Below are 21799 nucleotides of genomic sequence, written 5' to 3'. Positions count from 1 at the left end.
TCAATGCCTCCTGCTTCTCAATAAATGTATATTGAATGAATGAATAAATGCATGAATGCATGAATGAATGAATGATGTAGATATAGTTTGGTAGATGAATTGAAGTTAGATTCTGTAGGTCCAAGATTTTTTGAGTATTTAAGAAGGAAAATGACAAGATTGCATTTTTGGTTGTTTCTTAAAAACATAACTCGGGAGTAGTTTTGAGGGAGTCTTTAAAGTAGCTCCTCATTAAAATAAATGATAATTTGTGTAAGTATGTCACCACCGTACTTTTGTTGCTGAGTAATTCATGAAAACTCTCTATTTCTTCTTTCTGTCAAATGAGGGGATGAAATCATCAGGTCGTCTTACCCAACACATGTGTAGCACATAATAGAGTGTAAGAACATGGTCTTACCATGTTGATATTGACACATAATGGACAAACCTGGCAACACAAAGCACCCAAGGACCCAAGGCTACAGTCTGGTCCTTTATGAGTAAAAACAACAACAACACAAAAGCAACTTCAGAGTAGTTATACCTCGCTTATCGCAGGTTGGTATAAAGGAGAAGATGACTTTTGAACTTTGGGTAAGTCTTAGAAAAGAAGCTTTGAAGAAAGTGTCACTAACTTATTTGAAAATGGAATGCATATTCTTGGTAGGAAGGCCTCCTTCATAGAGGAATTTACTGATATATTGCATAAAAATGCTATTTTGTTAAACTGGCAAACTTATTCCCATCCAAAATCCTTTTTTTTTTTTAAATTTAAATTTAAACAATAGCTAAGGAAACAAGCTTCCCAAAAGGAAGAAAAAAACCATGGCGCAGGAGATGAATTCCAAATGGCTCCAACTATGTGAGTTCTAAGATTATGATATTTGTGATTCAAAACATAAATTGTTTTCCAAAAAGAAATCTTTCTTTATTAAAATAACAAAAATAGTTAATTCTTCTCTTCTAAATATATAATAAAATAATGAACAAAATTGATAATATTAATTCTAGAAGAGTAATTTATATTGTATAGAATACCTGCTCTTATACTCACAGACAACCTGTAAATAGGCTGGTCCTGGGGCGCCTGGGTGGCTCAATGGGTTAAAGCCTCTGCCTTCAGCTCAGGTCATGATCTCAGGGTCCTGGGATAGAGCCCCGCATCGGGCTCTCTGTTCAGCGGAGAGCCTGCTTCCCTCTCTTTCTCTGCCTGCCTCTCTGCCTACTTGTGATCTCTATCAAATAAATAAATAAAATCTTTAAAAGAAAATATGCTGGTCCTATATTCCTTTTCTCATTGTATAAAAGATTCAAATTAAGGGAGCAGTAATTTTTAAGTAATTTGCCCCAAGTTATAAAATCACAACAAATATTAGAAATGAATACCAAGTTTAATGTAAATGTCTCTAAAAGGACTAGAATATCTTTCTCTTTCTGTTAATTCTGACTTCAGCTTCTCATCATTACATATTTTAAATGTTGGTATTCTCCTGGAGTTATGATACATACTTGGAGTATGAAACCTTTGGCACTGCTCACAGAACCAGCAGCTGGAGTTCTTCTGGCTTGACTTATCTCAGCAGCTGTTTGCAGAATTACTGAAGCCAGATTCCTTTTGCTCTCTACTTTGCTCTTCTCGGGAACTGTTGATGTCATGTTATCTTTTCTGTAAAAGCTGTTATGCATCTTTCCATAAATAATGCACTTATGATAAGGCTTCAACTTAACTTCTCCTTAAACTTCTTTATTTCTTCTCCTACCCCAGTGACACCTAGTGGTATTTTATTACTTACCTCTGTTGGTTGTCCAAGAAAATATCCTCACCCTGGTGACAGAGACTGTTATTACTTCCCAGTATCCATCCATTTCTCATTACTGTGTTGAGCACACCATTAGTTTCTTACCTAAGGGAATAAAATGATTTTTTTTTGTTCTTATTTTTTTCTTTTCATAACTTGTACTATTAAAGTGCTGAGGCCATATTTTCTCCATAATCTTCCATCATATATTTTCAATAATGGACTAAACAGGATTTTTAAGAAACCATTGCACACATAGCAAATGATATATGTTATGATGGTGGCATAGATAAGCTGCTATGAGAGTTCAGATGAGTGGGGATAATGTGGGCCCAGAATGGGTAAGGAAGACACAGAAAAGTAGCAACTTAGATCAGTCTTGAATAAAATTATGGCTATGCTACTCATCTGGATCATAATGGGGTGGATAAAAATTAAAGAGTCTGAAAAATTAATGATTTTGATCCATAGGACCTGAGTAATCTCTGATAGAGTGCTATGAGCCATTAAATGCACAATAAGTATTTGCTGATTTTTTTCTTTAAATATTTCATTTATTTATTTGACACACACACACAGAAATCACAAGTAGGCAGAGAGGCAGGCAGAGAGAGAGGGGGAAGCAGGCTCCCCACTGAGCAGAGAGTCAGATATTGCCCTCAATCCCAGGGTCCTGGGATCATGACCTGAGTCAAGGGCAGAGGCTTGACCCACTGAGCCACCCAGGTGCCCTAAGTATTTGCTGATTAAATGAATCTAGTAATACGGCTTGATATAGTTCTCTTTTGATGGAGTAGAGAATGTAATTTTTGTACAGTAAACAATGGTTTGGAGAAGAATGTTGCTAACACTGGTAGAAATGAAGATAAGAAAAACTCATCTTTTAAAACAAAAAATTATATGGGGTGACTGGATGGCTCAATTGGTTAAGCATCTGACTCTTGGTTTCAGTTCAGGTCATAAACTCAGGGTAATGAAATCAAGCCCCATGCTGGGCGCCGCACTTAGCTCATAGTCTGCTTGGGATTCTCTTTCCTCTCCCTCCACTCATGCCCTCTCTTTCTCTCTCTCTAAAATAAATAAATGAATCTTAAGAAAAATTTTAAAAAGATTATAAAAAAAGCAACATATACGGAATGAGATACACTATCCCTGGAAATGCTTCTCCTTCAGGAATGATTTGTAATAAATAACTGTTTGTCATTATTTACTATTTGCTAAATATTGTGCCAACCTATTCACATACGTTTTCTAATAGATGCTTATAACAAACTTGGAGGGTCCCACCAAATACTCTAGTTTACAAATAAAGAAAAAAGTTGTGTAGTGAGGCTCAGTACCCAGACATACCTACTTGATCTTTGCCTGAAATATATCCAACCTTTACTTTTAATCCCAGAAATACCATACTTTGAAGAATGTACTGCCTTGAATATAACCAAAACAACAGCAATCTTTATCATTTTCAGTTTTGTTCCTGCTCACCTGAAAAGAAGCAACCATAGTCTGTATTAGATAGAAGAAAAACTGGAGATTGGCAAGTAAGTTCTTAGTAGAATTTGTCAAGGCCAGTGGAGAAAAGCTCTGTCCTGATCTTAGAAAACCTGCCCTTGATTTGTGAATGAGAATATCCCTATTTTATACAGGAGCACTAGTTAATCTATGTTAATTTTTTTTTCAGGTTTTCTGCCCATTCTTTTTTTTTTAATTTTTTTTTATTTTCAGCATAACAGTATTCATTATTTTTGCACCACACCCAATGCTCCATGCAATCCATGCCCTCTATAATACCCACCACCTGGTACCCCGACCTCCCACCCCCTGCCCCTTCAAAACCCTCAGATTGTTTTTCAGAGTCCATAGTCTCTCATGGTTCACCTCCCCTTCCAATTTCCCCCAACTCCCTTCTCCTCTCTAACTCCCCATGTCCTCCACGCTATTTGTTATGCTCCACCAATAAGTGAAACCATATGATAATTGATGCTCTCTGCTTGACTTATTTCACTCAGCATAATCTCTTCCAGTCCTATCATGTTGCTACAAAAGTTGGGTATTCGTCCTTTCTGATGGAGGCATAATACACCATAGTGTATATGGACCACATCTTCCTTATCCATTCATCCGTTGAAGGGCATCTTGGTTCTTTCCACAGTTTGGCGACCGTGGCCATTGCTGCTATGTTAATCTTTGAATCTAATCTTTCTTTTGTTTATATGTTATCATCGACACTCTGCTTACTAGGTTGTTCTGTTTTGTAAATTTATTTTTATTTATTTTTAATTTTTTTAAGATTTTATTTATTTATTTGACACAGAGATCACAAGTAGACAGAGAGGCAGGCAGAGAGAGAAGGAGGGGAAGCAGGCTCCCTGCTGATCAGAGAGCCCGATGTGGGGCTCCATCCCAGAACCCTGGGATCATGACCTGAGCTGAAGGCAGAGGCTTAACCCATTGAGCCACCCAGGCGCCCCTATAAATTTATTTTTAAATTCTACACATAGATGCTGTCATTTATATTTTCATGCCATATGGTTTTAATGGTAAATACAGTTATATTTCTACCTGTCTATTTTTTTGGCATCTAATTTAGTTTCTTGACTGTGAAGTTATTTTTGTCTGCAAACTAACTACATGTTTAGATAGACCTATGATGACACCATTTAGGTTGTTTGTTTGTTGTTTTGGTGCCTTTGACTACTTTCCACCACGAGGACACCATTTCTTAAATTCCTTTTAGCTATTTGAGATGTTAAATATTTCATATATGTAACAATTATGTATCTCAGCAATAAATTCTAAAAGTGTCATTACTACTGCTCAGAACTTCTGATTTTAAGTTAAAATACAATAGAAGATCTCTATTAATATTCTTAACTGTTAACTACAGATATCACGACTTTTTTTTAACTTAACCTGAATTAACTTGAACATCTCTTCCTCTTACTTTTTTAAAAATAAGTATTTTCATGAGTTATTTTATTTCTGCAATTCTTCTTGATTGTATTTATATCAACATAATTATTTAAATTAAGGAGAGATTTTTTGTTGTTTATCAAACATAGGCTTTGAGAATACTTATTATTATAATGGACTCTGATTATTTGTTGATAGATACAGTAATGTTTTGTAACCAACAACCATAAAACCCATATGTTTAAAACAATAAGCTATTTCAAGCTATTTCTTTTAAGCTCACACAGGTATGGGTTGACTAGGAGACCATCTGGTCTCAAAGGCTGAGAGTCACCTATGTGTACCTCTGTGATTAGCAGTCATTCACCTAATGAAATTACTAAGTGCTGTGTTTTGTTTTATTTTGCTTTGTTTTGTTTTCTTGGCCATAATCTCTCATTTGGTTGGGGCTTCAATGAAGATGCCTCAGTTATCCTCCAGGTGGTTCCCTATTCTCTACCAGATTAGCTATCATTTACTTGTTCTCAAAGTGAAGTCAGAGAAGCTAGAAAAAGCACACAAACACTCAAGATCTCTGGAGGCCTAGTTTGGAAATGGAATATTGTCACTTGTTCTATACTCTCTTGACCATAGCAAATCATGAAACAAGCCCAACTTCAGCGATTCAGAAAAGATCCAACTCTATGAAAACTACAATGTTATATTATCAAAGAAATAGCTGTAAGTAGAATAGGGGACATTTTTGTAATCAATTATTTTTTCATTAATCTTGATAGATATTCTCTGAATACTAGTCTTTGAAGAAAAAAACTTGTTTCTGACAATCTTCACAATTATATGTCTGTCTATTTTGTTTATTTCTAGTCTAATTTTTCTTATTTCCTTTTTATGTTTTTTGAGTTATTTTATTAACAGTTAAGTACCAAGTTAGAGTCTTAGCTAGTTAATTTGCTATTTTTCTTTTCCTATATTTAAGAACATTTAAATTCCCATATAAAAATAATTTAGCATCGGGGCGCCTGGGTGGCTCAGTGGGTTAAAGCCTCTGCCTTCAGCTCAGGTCATGATCTCAGGGTCCTGGGATCGAGTCCCGCATCGGGCTCTCTGCTTGGCAGGGAGCCTGCTTCCTCCTCTCTCTGCCTTCCTCTCTGCCTACTTCTGATCTGTCTCTGTCAAAGGAATAAATAAAATCTTAAAAAAAAAAAAATAATTTAGCATCATCTCATAAGTTTTGAGGAGCAATAACTTTGAAATATTTAGTTATAAATATTTTCCAATTACAAGTGTGGGTTCTTATTTGATATAAATTATTAGTATATTTTAAATTTAAATTAAATATGCGTTTGTAGCAAAATTAACTTTTAGAAAGTACTTTCTAATATAATGGCATTGAATTCAGAAAATGTAGATTTGAATCACAACATATATGATCCTCACAAACATAATTTGGAACAAAGTCAGAAAGCGCACACAAAAAAATACATACTTATGAATCCATTTATGTAAAGTTCAAAAACAAGCAAAATTATTCTTTTTCCTTTAGGAGTACATAGTGATAGGTAGTGGCACAAGGGAGATTTTTGAAAATGCTGGTAATATGTTTTTCTTGATCTAGGTGCAAGTGACAAGGCTATTGTTAATTCATGCAAATTACCAAGCTGTTTATATTTGTGATTTATGAATATTTTTTGTGTGTTTGCCACACTTCAGGAAAAAGATGAAAAAATCTCAGTGAATTTGCTCACAGCAGAGTTTATAGACAGAGCCAAAGAGAATTAGTAGAATAAAATACAAATGTAAGTAATTATGAGTTTGTAACACAGATTCAAAGAGAGAAAATTATGAAAAAGCAGTTATATACATGGTGAATATTTCTTCTAATGTGTGTCACCCCTCCCATCAAGACATAGAGTCTGGCTCCTCACTACTTGAAACTGGTATGGCCCTAGAACATGCTTTGAGCAACAGAATGTGGCAAGAGTGACACTGTTTTACTTTCAAGTCGGGTATTTGGGAAGCCTTGCAATCAAGTAGTCTAGAAGTTGTTAGCAGGTGCTAGGTGGACTCATCCCACTTACAGAGATTTAGTCATTAGGAATACAATGAGACCAAATGATTTTACAAAGTTTGTAACTTCTGGTATAGCAGGCAACTGGAACTTCATTGCTCTCATTGATCTCTTTTGTCCCCCCAAGTTCTGTAGGGGTGATTCAAAATGGGCCTTGGTGAATTCAGAGCACACAGCTAATTCATGTCCACTTTTGGAATCCTAAGTTTAGGAAACCTTGCATTTCATAATGTGCTGCTAAAAAACCTTGCCCAAACTTTATTCCAAAGAAGACATATTTATTACTCTGGAATGTAAGAACTTCTCCTCTGAGAGCAAGTATTGTCTTGCTATATCTCCTTATACAAACATTTTTAAACTGGCCATAAATGCCAAGCCACATAGAAATGTAAGGATTCATGGAGAATTGTTTCTCATCAGCAACATCCGAATGCTTCTATAATGTAAAAAGGACCAATCTAGCATCTAGAGGAGGGCATGTGAAATATCAGGAACCATTCCCTCTGAGAACTCTTGTATAAATAAATAAAGAAACTCAGTTGAAATCAGTCCAAATTGGTGATTCACATTTTGTGAGCTAATAGTACACTAAGTTTTTTGTATGATCTATTACCCAGTATTAGATAACTGAAACAAAGATGTCAAGTTAAGATTCATAAAAGGAAATATCTCTAAGCGTGGCTGGTTACTTTGCAGAATAGTCATGGATTATTTGTACAAAATGCTTATCAACAATCTCATTCTTCTTCTAGGACAATTTTTACAAAACTACTTTCCAGAAGCTGTTTGGAAATATACATATCCCGGCAAATAAAACATTCTACTCATAATGCTTTATTATCAGTGCTTAAGTTACAATTAGAGAAAAAAAACTGTTTTATAGATATCACTACTACTTTTTTTCACTAAGATTTTGAGCCACTGAGAATATAACCACCAAGCCAATGCAAATACATATTCATGGTATCAGTATTCATTTGATAATAGAACTGGTGAGTCCAACTGTGAGTTTTTCTTTTGGTTCCTGGCAGAATGAAATAGAACCCTTGAAGTTTGTTAGTATGGAGATTATGATTTTATTTGTTCAACAATCATGAATTGTTTACAGTTAAGTCCCTCCTCTGCCCTCCTGGAATTTTATGGATCTTCCATAAAATCTTGCACTTCCCCTTTTGCTGCCTCCACTACCTTAAGCATACTTACTATTCCATAGTGACAATAGGAGGTTACTTTTCTCCAAAATGTCCTTTTTGAAATAACTATGCACCAAGCTTCTTTTTATCTTTTCTTTAAATATTTTATTTATTAATTTGACAGAGAGAGAGATCACAAGTAGGCAGAGAGGCAGGCAGAGAGAGATGGGGAGGCAGGCTCCCCGCTGAGCAGAGAGCCTAATGCCAGGGCTCAATCCAAGACCCTGAGATCATGACCTGAGTCCAAGGCAGAGCCTTAATCCAGTGAGCCACTTAGGCACTCCCAAGCTTCCTTTTATCTTTAAGTGGTTTGGTCAAATATCAGTTGTATCATACCCTCACTCCCTGACTACCCAGTTTAATCCCAATCACTTCCTATTATAATTTCATGCTTTTTCCCATAGCACTTTATCACCATTAATGATTTTTTTAAAATATTTTTGTTTGTTTTTCTTTATTAGCTGTTTCTTTTCCTGAAAACTAACTTAAAAAACATGGGTTTTTTTTCCTCACTGTAATGTTCCTAGTGCCTAAAACAGTTCCTAGTACAAAGCAGGTGATCAAAAATGTTTGTTGAATGAATACATGAATTAATGGAGTACAATCAGCCTCTGTTATTTTAAAAAGAATCTCCAACACCATAGTAGTATAATAAAATTTTATGTGTCACATTTGTTAGGGGTTCTGATTTATGTCTTCTCACTTCAGGAGCTGATGGATACTGAACCAAGGCAATGAGGATTAAGCAAACCACACACTAGTTCATTCCCACACAAAAATGATAAAGAGCAAATTTGGTCATATTTTACTGGGTAATGTAGGCAAATTGCATCTACCATGTGCCAAAAGAAAAGAGGCTGTGATAATGGCAGAGATGGTATTTGTATATGGTGGCTAGGGAACACCTCTCTAAGAGAGTAACCTTTGAGTTGAACTCTAATTTATTACCAGAGGCTGACAGCTCTCATGTCCTAAAACATGATTGAGATCCCAGATCTATGTGATCTGTCTAAAATGAATAGAGTTACCTTACCTCTTAGTACTGCTGCATTAAATAAGGTAATTCATATAGAACACTTAGCAATTAGAAATTAGTAATGGAAATTAGTCTGGAAATTAGTAAATGCTAAAAAATGGTATCCATTATTAATATTATTATCACTACCATTTGAAATCATTTTGAATTACATACCAATTCTTTCTTAAAACACTGAAATGTGAAAGCATATCTAAAAAGAGATCAATGTTAAGTGGATTTTGTCATAAAAAGGGTCATCCAGGTTGTAGGATAATCACAGAGTAAAATATTGAATCATGTTTGGTTGAAGTGGCTGCATACAGACTAACATGTAATGTAAGTAGTTGTTGAAACCAGAGCAATGATGGGATATGTTGAAGAAAGCAATTTTTTTGAAGACCAGGCAAATAACATTTGCCAGAAATACAGGGTTAAATTTTATTCAGAATTTATGTTTTATAACCCACTTACTACTAGCAGATGGAGGTATTAGGAGGAATATATTGTTCAAGGGCTGCCTGGGTGGCTCAGTCAGTTAAGTGTCTTGACTCTTGATTTCAGCTTCGGTCATAAACTCAGGGTCATGAGATTGAACCCCACCTCAGGCTCCATGCCAAAATTCTCTCTCTCCCTCTCTGCCTTCCTTCCCACTTGGGCACTCTCCCCCTCTATTTCTCTCTCTAATAAATAAATAAATAAACAAGTTGTTCAATAATAATAGTTGATTCTGGAGACAAAATATTAAGTAAGTGTTATCTTTGATTACTTTTAGGTACATTACAAATTTTACAAGGATCATCTTTTGTTATATGGGCATGTGCTGTAAAATAGAATGCTTTTAAAAGATTAATATGATAATATAAATAATTGTATAATGCCAGGGTGTTAACTTTAACAACAGTGAAGAAAAACATCGATATTGAATTACAGGAGGAAATTATAAGAAGAAAAACTTGATATAGGAGTTTAGAGGTAATTTTGACAAGATGCCTTTATAGTGGAGACAGATGATGCTGACTTTGCCTGCAAAAATAAACAAAAGAAACATTCTATTTCCCCTGTATTGTTTTAAACTCAACAAATTGAAAGTAATTAGGCATGTTGGTTAAACACATGGTACTTATTAATAGAGTAATTAACATAGATTTTCACAGTCATGTAAGAATGTATATATTAATACTTGATTTATTATGCAAGGACATTATGTTTTTTAACTCATTGGTGGAAATCATGAACATTACTACAATTTAGGTTATATATTTACTGGAAAGCCTGCTTGAAGTTACGTTGTACAAAGAAGAGTTAAAAAAAGACACAGGAATAAGATCCAAAATGGTTGCTTATAATCACATGCTACTAATTAGTGTTTCATTAACACTGATTGTTAAGGAGCACAGTGTGACTTACATTTCCATTTTGATTTAACACATTTTATCTAGGTGTTTAGTTGTTCATGGGTATGAGAATGTATTTTACCACTCACTGAGATCTCAGTTGTAGCTCTGATATTTCTGACTTAACTGAGCTTTTTCCACCTCAAGTTTTAGGGAAAAAAAATTACCATTCCTCAAAGCACTAAATCTGCCAAGTAGATGAATATCTCTTTCATTGTTCCTGACATAATTGAATTATAAATAATAAAGTGAAGATCAAATTGTTTATTTGCAATGGAACAGCTCTGAGAAAAATTTCAGTTATCAATGATATAGTAACCTCTAGGAAAGACGGTAACTTTAAAACTACAGTGAACATGATCTGAAATAATTTCCCTTAAATTGGGCAATTGCTCAGAATTGCCATAAATCAATTCTCCAAATCCAATAGAGTTAAAATGAATGGAGAGTACATTCTTAGTTAATTCACTTTTTTTTTTTTTTAGATTCAATCTGCTTCAGTATTTTGGATTTAAGATGGCATAAGATTGGTAAAAGTAATTACTAATTACTAATTAGTACAATTGTAATTAGTACAATTTCACCAGGGCAGAGCACTCCATTAAGTTTACTCAAATAGTTTACTCTTCAGAGAAATTGGTTTGCACCTTTTAAAAACAGCTCCCAGGAAAGTATTTTTCCTTCCTTATGTCAAAAGATTACTATCATCATGAACTTGGAAAACTTCAAATTCTAAAGTAAAACATGAGACGATTTAATTGAATCTTCAGAACTCTACTTTTTAAGTAAAATAAACCCAAAGATAGAATTTTTATCATGTGATTAACCATTAATCTCTTCTCACTTTTCATATAGTTTAACTTTTAACAAAAACCAGACTGTATATTAAATCTTTAGCATATAACAGGCCTATGAAACCTGATACTAATTTTAAAATTCTCATTTCATATAGCTATCTTAATCCACTGGCTTCAGAAACAGTGAAAAATTCTTGAAAGATTTTTTTTAAAGATTTTATTTATTTGGGGCACGTGGATGGCTCAGTCAGGTAAGCCTCTGCCTTCAGCTTGGGTCATGATCCTGGGGTCCTGGAATCGAACCCCACATCAGGCTCCTGCTCAAGAGGGAGTCTGCTTCTCCCTCTCCCTCCGCCTGCTGCTTCCCCTCTTTGTGCTACATGGTCAAAATTAACTAGAGTTTACTGTATATTTGAAATTTGCTGAGATAATAGATCTTAAGTGTTATCACCACACACACACACACACACACACACACAGAAAAAAAATGTTAACTACATGATGTGATGGGCAAGCTAATTAGCGTTATAGTGGTGAATGTTTCACAATACATATACTTTTAAATCATCACGTATCTTCAATAAAGCTGATAAAAATTTTATAAGTGAACAAAACTGTAAATCAGTGACAAAGGACAAAAAAAAGAAGTTCTTCTTTAACAAACAAATCACTTAGAAACTGTTTTGTGCTGTATATTTTCTCAAAGTGCTTTATTTTGAATAACAAAAATTTTAATGTCCTTTCTAGTAGTTCATTAACTGGAACACGATCTGGCTGTTAGTTTTGAGAGATTTAATACACTTTGGTAAGAGTTTAGAAAGTTAGGTTTGTTTGTTTTATCTCTTCTGTTAGGGTGAACAACACAAAATAAAGAAAATGATAGGGAAACTGTAGAGTGGTAAAGGGAAATAGAAAGTCCTTTTTGTTATTTAGCCAGTTAAACTAAAGTAAATTTGGAGGTTTATTTTGTTTGCTATTTCTTATTTAAAATTAAGAGGTTAATCGCGGTTAGGTATCTATCTAATTTTTGCATGAAAGATATATTTACTAAATAGTGCATTTCCAAACTTTTATGAAGTTTTGGAAGAGGAAGGGTGCAAGAATTTCCCCACTGCAATATATGCGAGGTACACTTGACTAAAAAAAGTTTGAAATGGACACTTAATTTCTAGAATTTCCTGAGCTGTGATTATATATTAATAATGAATAAGATCAACAGTGAGGAGGAAAAAGTAGTTGTCCCAAGGATACAATTCCTTTTTATTGAAAAAAAAAATTAAAGCAAAAGGCTACTACTGTACCCTGATTCATCTCCACTGACAGGCCAATACTGACACCACTGTACCTGACTTTCACCAATCCTTCATCATTTTTCCTGTGATCCTACAGCTCTTACCATCTTTTCTGACTTGACCAAACAAAACATTGAAAAAGAACACTTACTGTATATCTAAATTAATAAAACCAGAGGTGGAAAAAGAAGCACTGTGCACTTGAGATATTTTTGCTCTCATAAAAGATAGAGGTGCTCATGAGTTCAAGAGCTCTTTGGTTATAACTTCGAAGCATTCTAGCAATAAGAAAAAAAAATCTGTATTTTACTGTATTTCTTAAAATTCTTTTCTTTTTTCTTTCATTCTCTCTCTTTTTTTTTTCTACCATTCTATTTGTAGCACTTCTGAAAATATAATAGTCACAAAAAATCAACTTTCATTTTTCTCTTGGCTGAATATAAAAATTCTGAATATTTTCATATCTGTTTCTTATCATTGATCATGCAGCTCTTGGTCATGGCAAAATGAATTGAAAATTTTATAGGTGATAGTATGTTTAAGTATATTTTACTCTTTTAATTTTACATTAAAATGGTCTTTCTCTTTCTCACCAATTTATTTCATATTAACACTGAAATATGTAAAAAAACAAAAAATAGTATACAGAATGAGGTTAAAATTTATATAAATTTGAGATATTTATTATTTGATATTCTTACTTTCCTCATTAAGTTCATGTTACTTTTAATATTAGCTAAAATAATATCTAATAAAGTTGTGCTGTTTATAAAACATACTATCATATCATTAATTTTATGATAGAATTATTTTAATATAATAATTTTGCAAATCCAGTGTGTTTAAAATTTCAGAATATTTATTTCAAAGCTGTGACTTCAAGATTTTTATCTATTTGTGTTTTAAAAATTGGATCTCCGAACTTTAGTTTGAATAAATGAAAATGAAAGTGAAAATCAGAACAGAAATGGAATCTAAAGTTATTAAAATTTACCCAGGTGTCCATTGCTCTAAATACATTTGGAATAGAAAGTAGAAAGTCATATTTTAGGGAAAATAACTTGAGGATGTTCAATGTACTTAATATCATTTTGAGACTGACACCATTATCAGCTTATTTTTTTTTGCCTGTCTCTCTAGGTGTGGACCTTACTATTATTTTTTTATTCTGAATACATGATATCTATCTAATTAGAGTTATGTAAAATAATCCAGTTTTCAGAAGAATTATTATTCTTCTGAATAATAAATGACATTTTTTTGCTTCCTGACACAGACATAATCAGAAATTTTTTTCTCATCAGTGAATACTCATGGCATGAAAAGATATTTAATAAAACAATCAACTTTAACTATGTTATCATTGTTTTTTTGTCATTATTATAAAACTATTATAATAATATTCATTACTCTTAAAAGTCAAGAAAAATAATCATGCCATATATGTCCACATTCTATGTAAAATAATTTTCATTTTTCACAAATTTCCTTTCAGACTCTGCCCATATCCATGCATGTTTTACATCATTACTGCTCTACTCAATACTTTTGTTTACATTTTAGATTTGACAACAGTCATTATCTTCCTTATTTTCCAGTTTCTATTCCTGACATACTCATCTTTTAGTATTTAAGGCTACTATCCATCCTTTGGTTTTGCCCAGTGTGAGAACTAATGACTGCCTAGCCACTCCTAGAGCAGTAGTATTTTTTCTACCCCATGAAACTGATTATTTACATGCCAGACTTCTTTCCAGTTCAGGCTAAATTCTGGAACACTGAAGTTGAAGTGTAATAAAAGATGCCACTTTGGTTTAGTGTTTATTTTGAGGAATAGACATTTTAAAAACAGCAAACGCAGGGAGAAACTTTTTCGGAACTCCCCTTATCTGCCTAAAGACAGATCCCCATAGGGAACTCAGTTATCATAAACCCCCTGGATTTTCATCAATTCTTATCACAAGACAGGAGACTAGCTGTGACACTACATGTACACAACCTTTGTCATAACTATCATATTTTTCATTCAGTCTTCTAAGGACCCATTCATCTTTTCTGAAAAACATTCACACTCCCTTAAGAGGCCCATGCAACCTCTCCCCTTTCCTTATTAAGATGGTATTTAATTCTGAATTCTACACCAGTTCAGGGACTTACTCACCTTTTCTCAGTAACTCCCATGTAAACATGAGGTACACATGTTGAACTTCTGTTTGGTTTTCTCTTATTAATCTGTTTTACACATTAGGAGGGCTCAGCTCAGAATTTAGAGGGTAGAGGAAAAAATATCTTTCCTTTCCCAGAATATCTGTTTGTAACATTATCTTATCTATTGCTCTAATATCTTATGTAACCAAATTCTGGCATTATCTCCAAGGTAATAATACATAAACTCAAACCTAAATTCCTATTTCTATACTAATGAAATTCTTAAAATTGAATTTTAAAATACCATTTATAATAGCATCAAGACTAAGAAGTATTTAGAGATAAATCTAGAAAAACATTACCTATACACTGAAAATGATAAAATATTGAAGAGAGAAATTAAAATAAGTAGGGAAAAACTTTTTCATAGATGAGAAGACTAAATATTGTTAAGATATCAATATTTACCAGATTTTTCTGTAGATAGATTCCCCAATCAAAAGCCCCAAAAGATATTTTTATAGAAATTGAAAAGCTGAATCTAAAATTTAGAATCAGCCAACACAGAGAAATTGAAATCTCCAAAATAAACAAGTAACTTTAAAATAAAACAAAGTTAAAGGAGTAACACAACCTAAATTGTAGGCATATTATAAAGCTACAATCAAAACAGCGTCATATTGATGTCAAGATAAACAAATACATCAGTGGAAAAGAAAGCTCAGAAGTAGACCCATACAAGTCTCTTTCATACTTCCTTTAAACCATTGACACTAATTTCTATCAAGGGTAAAAAAGCAACTCAAGGAGTAAAGTTAGTCTTTTCTTTTATTTTTTTAATTAATTAATTTATTTTCAGCATAACAGTATTCATTATTTTTTCACCACACCCCCAGTGCTCCATGCAATCTGTGCCCTCTATAATACCCACCTCCTGGTACCCCAACCTCCCACCACCCCCCCGCCACTTCAAACCCCTCAGATTGTTTTTCAGAGTCCATAGTCTTTCATGATTCACCTCCCCTTCCAAAGTTAGTGTTTTCAATAAAAAAAAAAAATGTTCAAAAAATTGGATTGCTACTGCAAAAACATGTTGCTTAATCCATACTTCATTCAATATACAAAATTAACTCAACTGAGTCAAGAACTAAATGTAAGACCTAAAGCTATAAAACTTGTAGAAAATACACAAAGAAAAATCTTCATGATCTTGAATTATGGGGAGATTTCTTGACTATGATATCAAAGGCACAATCTGTTTTTCAATTAAAAAGAATTAAGATAGTTTGAAAGTCGGTGTTAAAAGAATGACAATGCCAACTATTGGGGAGGGAGAAGTTAAGATGGCAGAGCGTTAGGGGGACCTTAGGCTTGTTTCATATCTCAAAAACAGCTAGATAAATATCAAATCATTAAGACTACCCAAGAAATCAATCTGAATGCTGAGAGAATAAATTTAAGAATTAGAGGGAAAGAAGAAGCCACATCTTGGAAGATAGGATGTACAGATACATGATTTCTGGGAAAAGAGAATCATAGATACTGTAGAAGGAAGTGAGCCTTGATCTCCAAGAGAGGAGAAAGAGAGATAGAGAGAAAAACAAAAAGAAAGTGGTGTGCTGGGCGTTCCACTAAAGAAACACTTCCCCAAAACTATTGACTTGGAAAACTAGAGTGGACAATTATCACAAGTTTTTATAAGCAGGGAGCTGAAAGTGTGAAGTTTTAGAAGATTGCACCACTGTTGGGTGGCACCTGGTGGGTATAGCTTCTGTGTGGGTGGAGGGCAGAGGTCTTGGAGGGGACAGAATGCTCTGAGGATCCCCTGGGTCACCCTGGAAGAGACAGTTCCCCTCCTTGGATAGCATTTGGGAGAGGTGGCACAGCCTCTCTGGAAATGAAAGAATTGGTAGGCACCACTATGTTGCATTGTTCTTTAGCATAGGATCAGAGACCCTTACTGAGGGCAGCAAACCTTGGTGCCAGATTTTTGCTGTGCTTAGCTATAAACTGTGAACAACTATGTGGTTGTGGGACTATTTTTCTGGGACTAACTGGCACCACCCACAGTGTGGCAAGACCTTCCCCTCAAGAGTCCGAGAAGATCTGCACTAGCACTGGATCCCTAAAAATTGGAATTTTGAAATTCAGTCATATGCCTGAGATAAAACACAAGAGAACTGTGCCACCTGCCATGCAGACAGCTCAGACACAGAGTGAAAGTAAGGCTCTGACAGAATCCAGGGACATAAGAGAGGAGATTGTTCACTCTTCTGTGAGGGTTTCCTGAAGAGTACCAAGTGCAAACTCCCTGCTCTGGGGAGGAAAGAGCAGGCAATGCCCTTTCTCCCATACCCATCAGAACTGACCATCTCAGTGAGCATTACAACACCCCCCAGGGGAGGCTGGAGATGTTAAGACCAATCCCACCCCTCCACACACAGACACACCCTAGGTTCACCTTTACTAGGGCAAGCAGGTCTGAGAAGAAGTGCAGACCTTCCCCCAAAAGACCAACACAAACCCCTCAGGCACATCAATCTGTTGATCACAGAGTGCTGTAAATCTTCAGCTCTAGGGGAAATAGGATCTAGCTTCTTTTAATAGGCAGACCAAAACTTACCTAGTTAAACTTGCCAGACAGTGGACAAGGTCTTCTACAGAGTTTCCCCTTGCTTCCACTGCAGTCAAGGAGAAACTCTGCAAAAGACTGACCTGATGGAAAGATAAGACACAACAGAAGAGCACACACTCTGAAGCAGATAAGACACAACAGAAGAGCACACACTCCTGAAGCACCAGGCCCAAGACTGTATAGACCTCTTCTTAGTATAGCCATCTCTCTCAAGAACAGTTATATAACAGGCCTTCTTAACATACGCGTGCACACACACACACACACACACAGAGCACACAGTGATCTAGACAAAATGACAAGACAGAGGAATTCACCCCAAAAGAAAGAATGGAAAGACATAATGAATGGGGATTTAATCAAAACAGATATAAGAAAGTTGTCTGAACTCGATTTTAAGACAACAATCATAAGATTACTAGCTGGGCTTGAGAAAAGACACTAGAGAATCCCTAACTGCAGAGATAAAAGAACTAAGAACTAGTTAAGCCAAAATAAAAAGTGCTATAACTGAGTTGCAAAATTGTTGGATGTAAGAACAATGCGGGTGGATGAAGAAGAATGAATCAGCCATATAGAAGATAAAATTATGGAAAATAATGAGGCTGAAAAGAAGAGGGGAAGAAAAGTATTGGATCACAAATGCACAATTAGGGAACTCTGTGACTCCATAACATTGATATCATAGGAGCCCCAGAAGAAAAGAGGGGAAAAGGGTCAGAAGGTTTATTTTAGCAAATTACAGCTGAAATATTCCCTAATCTGGGGAAGGAAATAATCATCCAAATTCAGGAAGCACAGAGAAATGCCATCAAATTTAACAAAAACCAGCCATCGCCAAGACATAGCACAGTAGAATTTGCAAACTATAAAGGTAAGGAAAGAATCCCGAAAGCTGCAGGGTAAAAGAAATCCTTAACCTATAAGGAACAACAAATTAGGTTTACAATAGATCTATGCACAGAAACCTGGCAGACCAGAAGAGAATGGTGCAGTACCCTAACCCTAGGGTGCTAAAGGGGGAGAAATATGCAGCCAAGAATACTTTATTCAGCGAGACTGTCATTAGAAGAGGAGAGATAAAGTTTCCCAGACCATTACAGTCTTTGAAAAATACTGAATAAATTCACCTCTTTACAAAAAAAAAAGTTTCCCAGATAAATAAAACTAGATGAATTTGAAGCCACTAAACCAATCATGCAAGAAATATTAAAGGGGACTCTTGAGTGAGAAGCAAAGACTAAAAGCAACAAACACTAGAAAGGAATAATGAAATCTCCAAAAACAGTGGCTTTACAGGTAATACAATGATACTAAATTATTATCGATCAATAATTACTCTGAATGTAAATGGACTAAATTCTCCCTCTCCCTCTGCCTCTCCCCCCAGCTTGTGCTCTCACTCTCTCTCACTTTCTCTCTCTTCCTCAAATAAATAAATAAAATCTTAAAAGAATGGTTAACCAGGAAATTAAAGGAGAAGAAAAAAAATATGAAAGCAAATGTAAACGAAACATGGCAGGGGCACCTGGGTGGCTCAGTGGGTTAGGCCTCTGCCTTCAGCTCAGGTCATGATCTCAGGGTCCTGGGATCAAGTCCCCCGTCAGGCTCTCTGCTCACCACCCCACCCCGCTTGCCTCTCTGCCTGCTTGTGATCTCTCTCAAATAAATTGATGAACTCTTAGAACAACAACAACAACAACAATAACAAAAACATGGCAGGTCCAATCATTTGAGGTGAAGCAACGGTGGTTCTATGGAGGAAGTATATAGAAAGAGTCTTACCCCAGGAAGCAAGAAAAGTCTCAAATAGACAACTTAACCTTACACTTAAAGGAGCTAGAAAAGAACAATGAATAAAGCTTACAGAAGGAAAATAATAGAGATTAGAGCAGAAATAAATGATATAAGAACAGCAACAACAACAAAAAAACACAGTAGAATAGATCAACAAAACTAAGAGGTAACTCTTTCAGAAAATTAAAAAGATTGATAACCCGCTAGCAGAATTTTCAAAAAGAAAAGAGATAGGACCCAAATAAATAAAATCATAAATAAAAGAGTAGACATTACAACCTACATCACAGAAATACAAATATAAGAGAAGATTATGAAAAACTCCAAGCCAAAAAACTGGGCAATCTGGAAGAAATTAACAAATTTCTAGAAGCGGGGCACCTGGGTGGCTCAGTGGGTTAAAGCATCTGCCTTCGGCTCAGGTCATGATCCCAGGGTCCTGGGATCGAGCCCCGCATCGGGCTCTCTGCTCAGCAGGGAGCCTGCTTCCTCCTTTCTCTCTGCCTGCCTCTCAGCCTACTTGTAATCTCTGCCTATCAAATAAATAAATAAATAAAATCTTTTAAAAAATTAAAAAATAATAATAATAAATTTCTAGAAGCATACTAATTATTAAAACTGAAACAGGAGGAAATAAAACATTTGAACAGACTGATAACCAGCAAAAAAAATTGAATCAGTAATAAAAAATCTCTCAACAAACAAAAGTCCAGGCCCAGAAGGCTTCCAACCGGAATTATAACAGACATTTAAAGAAGACTTAACTCCTATTATTCTCAAACTGTTTCTAAAAAATATAAATGGAAGGAAAACTCTCAAACTCCTTCTATGAGGCCAGCATTAGCTAAATTTCAAAATTAATGAAATACTCTACTAAAAAGGAGAATTACAGACCAAGACCCCCGATGAACATTGATGCAAACATTGTGAAAAAGTTATGAGCAAACTGAATCCAACAATACATTAAAAGAATTATTCACATGATCAAGTGAAATTAATCTCTGAGCTGCAGATTTGGTTCAATATTTATAAATCAATCAACATGACACACCACATTAATAATAAGAAAGGATAAGAACCACATGATCCTCTCAATAGATGCAGAGAAAGCTTTTGACAAAGTACAGCATCTATTCTTTATAAAAACATTCAACAAAATAGGTATAGAGGAAACATATCTCAACACCATAGAGACCATCTAAACAAAGACCCACAGCTAATCCTCAGTAGGGAGGATTGCCTGGATGGCTCAGTTGGTTAAGCATCTGCTGTCAGCCCATGTCATAATCCCAAAGTTGTGGGATCGAACCCCGCATCAGGCTCCCTGCTCATTGGGGAGTCTGCTTCTACATCTCCCCTGCCCCTCTCCCTGCTTATGCTCAAGCTCTATCTCTTAGACTGTCTCCCTCTTCCAAATAAATAAATAACATCCAAAAAAATAAAAATCATCCTCAATGGGGAAAAACAGAGAGCTTTTCCTCAATAGTCAGGAACAAGTCAGGGATGTCCAATCTCACTGCTGTTATTTAGCATAGTATGGGAAGTCCTAGTCTCAACAATCAGACAACAAAATCAAGAAGTCAAAGGCATCCAGACCATCAAGGAAGAAGTCAAACTTCCACTATCCACACATAATAGGATGCTCTATGTAGAAAACCTGAAAGATTCCAGCAAAAAATTACTAGAACTGATACACAAATTCAGCAAAGTCACAGGATACAAAATCAATGTACAGAAATCTGTGACACTTCCATACACCAATAATGAAACAATAGAGAGAGAAATCAAAGAATCAATCTCAGTTACAAATGCACCAAATCCCATAAGATATCCAGGAATGAACCTAACAAAAGAGGTAAAAGGTCTGTCTTCTGAAAACTCTATAATGAAATTGAGGATGACAAAAAAATGGAAAAACATCCCATGCTCACAGATTGAAAGAACAAATATTGTTAAAATGGTCTATAGTACCTAAAGCAATCTATACATTTATTAAAACCCCTGCCAAAATACCACCAGAATTTTTCACAGAGCTACAACAAACAATCCTAAAATTTTTATAGAACCACAGAGGACCCCAAATAGCTAAGGCAACCTTAAAAAGAAAACCAAATCTGGGGGCATCACAATTCTGGACTTTAAGCTATATTACAAAGGTCTGGTACTAGTGCAAAAATAGAGACACAAAGATCAATGGAACACAATAGAAAGCCCAGAAATGGACCTGCAACTATATGTCAAATAATCTTTGATGAAGCAGGAAAGACTATCCAATAGAAAAAGGACAGTCTCTTCAACAAATGACGTTGGGAAAAAAACTGGACACAATGTGCAGACGAATGAAACTGGACCACTTTCTTCCACCATCCACAAATATAAATTAAAAATGGATGAAAGACCTAAATGTAAAACAGGAAATCATCAAAACCCTAGAGGAGAACACAGGCAGAAACTCTTTGAAACTGGCCATAGCACCTTCTACTAGATGTGTATCCTGAGGCAAGGGAAACAAAAGTGAATATAAACTATGGATCTTTATCAAGATAAAAAAGCTTATGCACAATGAAGGAAACAATCAAAACTAAAAAGCAACCTTGAGAATGGGAGAAGATATTAGTAAATGACGTATCTGCTAAAGGGTTAGTCACCTCAAAAATAAATAATCCAGTTAAGAAATGGGCAGAAAACATGAATGACATTTTTCCAAAGATGACATACAGATAGTTAACAGATACAGGAAAAAATGGTCAACATCACTCATCA

General features: G+C 35.0%; 1 long non-coding RNA gene across 1 annotated transcript; it reads right to left on the bottom strand.

Moving 5' to 3' along the window:
* Window positions 1-752: 752 nt before the first annotated feature.
* Window positions 753-3515, bottom strand: LOC123391144. Its single transcript, XR_006605748.1, has 2 exons — window positions 3132-3515; window positions 753-1886 (listed from the first exon to the last, which is right to left on the bottom strand). It is a non-coding gene; the product is annotated as an uncharacterized LOC123391144 (long non-coding RNA).
* Between the last annotated feature and the right edge of the window lie 18284 nt (window positions 3516-21799).

Source organism: Mustela putorius, unplaced genomic scaffold (genome assembly GCF_011764305.1).
Source record: "Mustela putorius furo isolate JIRA1106 unplaced genomic scaffold, ASM1176430v1.1 tig00000193_pilon_pilon_pilon, whole genome shotgun sequence".
Taxonomy (NCBI): Eukaryota; Metazoa; Chordata; class Mammalia; order Carnivora; family Mustelidae; genus Mustela; species Mustela putorius.
This window is presented reverse-complemented; position numbering and strand designations above follow the sequence as displayed.